A 6069-nucleotide genomic window follows, 5' to 3' on the forward strand; every position below is an offset into this window, starting at 1 on the left:
AAAAAATTCTATACAACTTATAAATTAAGCGAATAAATTATTTTTATCTGCCAAAAATAGCATTTTTGCAATATATTTTGTTGAATAAAAAATAATAACAGTATATTCCTGCAACTTCAACTTAATATGACTTAGTTTGTCATCTCTAGAATCTAAAATTATGGTCTGGAAGTTTATTTAAATTCACGAGGCTTCTAGAACAAATTTATTGTGAAAAAACAGCATTTTTCGTCATTAATAATTGCAAAGTGCATGAATGATGCAAAACTCGTATAGTAGTGCATAGTTCTAACATTAACAAGTATAGAACAGTTCATTTCACGATTATACGTTGTAATTAATAGGTGTTAGTTATATTTTTAAAAAACTGAAGAAAATGAGGTGGGAAGTATACTTCCCACCTCCCCTGAAAGAGTTCAGGTAGTATTTTTCAGAAAGGTGTTGGGCAATGTAAAAATCACCTTTAAATTAACATTTAGAGGAACAGTTTTTAATTATAACTAGACGCTACAGACGCGCGCTTCGCGCGCGCTATTTAGCTTTTTGTTTTTACCTTTTAAAAATAAACTAACAATAATAGTAACTATCAAAATTGATAGTTTGATAGCTGGAAATGACAGCTAGAAGTGAAGCAAGTCACAACGCACTTGACAACGAGATAACGAGACAACCAATTAGCATCTTGGAAAAGCGACAACGATATCAATAACATCTCCTTTTTACAAAGTAGATTATATTACACAGATAATACTTTCTACAATTTCTTTGTAGGATAAAAAAATTAAGAAAACCTGAATAGTTACATAACTTTTTCCTTTATGTTATTAGTTTATTTTCCAACTTGAATTAATCTATTAAAGAACATTTCTTGAATTTTATATTATAGTAAACTAAAAAATCTGAAGTGCTATTGTGGAGAAAAGAATTAATGTATCAAATTACTATGACAACATTTGTTATGTAAAACTTTACTGTGACTTTAGATACGTTTACAAAAGATGGCATCTATATATAAATTTTGTGTGTGTGTGTGTTTTATGTATGCTTGTGTGTGTGTGAATATATATATATCAGGGACCCGGACCGCACCGAAACCGAAACCGATAACCGGTTCATAACCGGTTTTTTAGCCGGACCGAAACCGTAAACCAGAACCAAATTCTGCTAAATTTACAGCACCGGAACCATAACTGGAACCGATTAAATATTTTTAGGTTTACGGTTTTTTCGGTATATTTTTCTGGTTTTTTAAATTTACTTTTACATAATATTTTTATATTTTTAATTTAAATTTTTTGTCGTTTCTATTATTTTTACTTAATACTACTTCGAGTCTAATTGAATATTACTGCTTCCTATATCTAATTGGTTCTTAATGTGACATCTTTGAACTGAGATTGCAATTATGAAATTGCAACAATCGTATGTGACATGAACATAATGTTTTTTTAAAACTTTTTTTAGTTTAAGATGTACATACTTTTTAAGATGTACATAGTTTTATTACCACTGCATTTAGTCTTATTACTACATAGTTGTATTTTTTATATATAGGGTATCCCGCATCAGATATGCAATATCTCATGGAAAGATAGACGGGATCAAAGTGAACATAAAAGTCCACTATAGTTTTTGGATATCTCCAATGATAGCCGAGATATAAATTTTTCAAATTGTACAAATGAGAACACGCCGAGGAAAGCGCTGAGTCGCTCGAACTGCCGCCGGCAGCTACTGATTGACACAGTAGTGCTATAGTTCGAGCGGCTCAGCACGCTCTCATTCGTACAATTTGAAAAATTAATATCTCGGCTATCATTGGAGATATCCAAAAACTATAGTGGACTTTTTATGTTCACCTTGATCCCGTCTATCTTTCCATAAAGTATTGCATACCTGATGTGGGACACCCTGTATATATTCTGAATTAAAAAAATTATTGTACACATTTTGCTTATTACTTTTTATTTGCAACTTTGCGGATTCTTGTCTATCTACTTATACTTTTTTTGCTTTTTCCTCTTATTTCTCTTATTTAATCTTTTTTTGAAGCAATAAATTTATTGGTAGCACAATTCAAATTGATTCCTTTTTTCATACGTAAATATTTTTTATAAATTATTATTAAACATTATTAAATGTTATTAAATATTATAATACTTAATAATATGTTAAATATTATATATTATTAAATATAAATAGGAATTATGTAATAATTACTATTACATAATAATTACTTCTTAAATAATAATATTAGAAGAACCGGAACCGTAACCGAAAAAAACCGTAATTAAACGGTTTTGGGTTTTTGTATTTGCCAAGAAACCGAAACTGAAACCGTAACCGGTTTTCAAATCTTTTTATTAAACCGTAACCGTAACCGAACCTTAATTTCATTCGGTCCGGGTCCCTGATATATATATATATATATATATATATATATATATAATGTATATACAATATACAGCTATACATAAATATGCTATATTAGAATTAAGGCTCATAAATAATTTTGTAATCTAATCTAATCTAAAAATACACTCACCGATTGCTGTTGCTGCTCCTGCTGCTGATGCTACTGTTACATTCCTTTTTCAGAATACCGAGTCGCTCCATGGACGCCGCTTTCTGCTGACATCCTGCTATTCTCGAACCGCACATTAATAACGATCGCCCCCGATACTTTATTCGGCACTCCCGATATTACAGATAATATATCACACACGAGTAAAACGTAAACCGCGCGCGAGAATTTCACTTGGCGCGACCGTTACATTTGAAAAAATACGTGAATGCGTACTCTCCTCGAGCGAATACGCGTACACGAAAACTTTGCCCGGAACGAAAATCCTTATGGCACGAAAGTGGCGTGACGTCACGTAACTTGGAAACGCAGGCCGAGGAAAACCGTTTGAATGAAAATTACGCGCCAAGATACAACGAACGGAGACAAATTCGAGAATTTCGTATGCTCGCACGACGACTAGTAACACTTCACTTAATTGGCACTCGGGATATTCTATCGAACGTATCCCCTTCGAGAAAACATTTTGCTCGAACGCGCACGCGAACACTTCACTCGAAACCGAAGGCAAACGCACGATGCCGCGATTTGCACATGAATTGAACGACCTCTGTTGCGTACGATCTCATATGCCTCGCGCGACGGCATTCTCAACACAACACCGTACCTGCGCACAATGAATTCTGAACACGCGAGACACGCACAGAATCGACAGAACGTTCAACCGGCGCTGGAGCGCGGAGCAACATGGCGTACGTGACCGCTGGCGCGCTGGCAGACAGACTGGCGGTACTCGGCGTTGCTAGGCGGTTGACTCGCCGCGCCGTTGCCTTCACGTTGCTCCGCGCTCCAGTCACGTATGCCACTCCAGCGCCGGTCGGACGCTCTGTCGACTCCGTGCGTATCTCGCGTGTTCAGAATTGAATTGTGCGGTATTGTGCAGGTACGGTGTTGCGTTGAGAGTGCCCCGTCGTGCTAGCAAACGATACGCGAGCCATGTGAGATCATACGTAGTGATACGTAGGGTGCTTTCCATTTAGTAACACAAGTCGACACAAGCATCGTTCTATCTTTTTTTTTATATTCAATGAGTAACAAAGATAGAACGACACTTGTGTCGACTTGTGTCATTAAATGGAAAGCACCCGTAGCAGAGGTCGTTGTAGCAGAGGTCATGTGTAAAGCGCGGCATCGTGCGTTTGCCTTTCGAGTAAAGTGTTCGCGTGTGTGTTCGAGCCAAGTGTTTGCTTGAAGAGGATACGTTCGCTAACCAGAATATCGCTAGTGCCAATTAAGTGAAGTGCTACTAGTCGTCGTGCGAGCATACGAAATAGAAAATTCTCAAAACGAATTTGCCTCCGTTGTATCTCGGCGTGTGATTTTCATTCAAACGGTTTTCTCAGCCTGCGTTTCCACGAAGTTACGTGACGTCACGCCACTTTCGTGCCATGTTGATTTTCGTTCCGGGCACAGCCCAGAGAACATTATGACGTCTTAAAGACGTCTAAAAGACGTCTTATATTTCTATAAGACGTCTTATAAAACTATCAGAAAGACGTCTTTTAGACGACTTTAAGACGTCTTATGACCCGATTTAAGACGTTTTTAAGACGTCTAAAAGACGTCTAATTTTTTTTATTTATGACGTTTTTGAGACGTCTTATATAAAAATTATTTTAGACATCCCTGGCGAAAAAATTTCTACAAAATTCTAAAAAACTACAAAAATTTACAAAAATATTCCAATTCTGGCATTTTTTTGTAGTTTTTACAGAAAAATGCTAAATTTGAAACACACTTTTGTAAATTTTTGTAGTTTTTTAGAATTTTGTAGAAAATTTTTCCACCAAGGATTCCAAAAGCTAGGTTTATTATTTTTTATTTTTTATTATTTTAAACAAAATACTTTATATTTATATTTCATTATTTTTATTTTATTATTAAGATAATTTTTTTTATAAATAAAAAATTTTATATTATATATTTCAATTTTATTTCATGTTTTCGTGATTGGAAATTACAGAATTTTACAGAGATACTGGATTCAGTCACATATTTTACAGCAACTTAAGCGCAACACTATTATCGTCCGGTTTATTAATTGTCAAAAACTGTTGTCAGAAATGTTCCCAGAGAACATTATGACGTCTTAAAGACGTCTAAAAGACGTCTTATATTTCTATAAGACGTCTTATAAAACTATCAGAAAGACGTCTTTTAGACGTCTTTAAGACGTCTTATGACCCGATTTAAGACGTTTTTAAGACGTCTCAAAGACGTCTAATTTTTTTTATTTATGACGTTTTTGAGACGTCTTATATAAAAATTATTTTAGACATCCCTGGCGAAAAAATTTCTACAAAATTCTAAAAAACTACAAAAATTTACAAAAGTGTTCCAATTCTGGCATTTTTTTGTAGTTTTTACAGAAAAATGCTAAATTTGAAACACACTTTTGTAAATTTTTGTAGTTTTTTAGAATTTTGTAGAAAATTTTTCCGCCAAGGATTCCAAAAGCTAGGTTTATTATTTTTTATTTTTTATTATTTTAAACAAAATACTTTATATTTATATTTCCTTATTTTTATTTTATTATTAAGATAAGTTTTTTTTATAAATACAAAATTTTATATTATATATTTCAATTTTATTTCATGTTTTTGTGATTGGAAATTACAGAATTTTACAGAGATACTGGATTCAGTCACATATTTTACAGCAACTTAAGCGCAACACTATTATCGTCCGGTTTATTAATTGTCAAAAACTGTTGTCAGAAAGGTTAATTATTTCCAATAACAGCCTACACACGCGATACGTACGAGAGTTAAAAAGTTGTGTTGTATTAACGTATCCACACTCGGCTGCGTTACACAGCAAACTAGGACAAAACGTCCCAACACACACGCGATACGTGCAAGAGTTCAAAAATTGATACGGGATAAGCACGTCGATCGACTTGATCGCATCACACGGCAGATTTGGTTATGTGCGTCATTCGACGTCTTAAAAACGTCTTTCTCAGACGTCGTAAAGACGTCTAAATGGCGTCTCAAAGAATGTCTTAAAAAAGACGTATTTTAGACGTCTTAAGAGAGACGTCTAAAATAAGATGATTTTAAGACGTCATAAAGACGTCTTTTGGTAAAGTCTCAAAGACGTCTCTTTTAAGACGTCTTAAAGATGTCTTTTAGACATGCGTGTTGTCTGGGTTGTCAGAAAGGTTAATTATTTCCAATAACAGCCTACACACGCGATACGTACGAGAGTTAAAAAGTTGTGTTGTATTAACGTATCCACACTCGGCTGCGTTACACAGCAAACCGGGACAAAACGTCCCAACACACACGCGATACGTGCAAGAGTTCAAAAATTGATACGGGATAAGCACGTCGATCGACTTGATCGCATCACACGGCAGATTTGGTTATGTGCGTCATTCGACGTCTTAAAAACGTCTTTCTCAGACGTCGTAAAGACGTCTAAATGGCGTCTCAAAGAATATGTCTTAAAAAGACGTATTTTAGACGTCTTAAGAGAGACGT

Source organism: Monomorium pharaonis, chromosome 7, assembly GCF_013373865.1.
Source record: "Monomorium pharaonis isolate MP-MQ-018 chromosome 7, ASM1337386v2, whole genome shotgun sequence".
Lineage (NCBI taxonomy): Eukaryota > Metazoa > Arthropoda > Insecta > Hymenoptera > Formicidae > Monomorium > Monomorium pharaonis.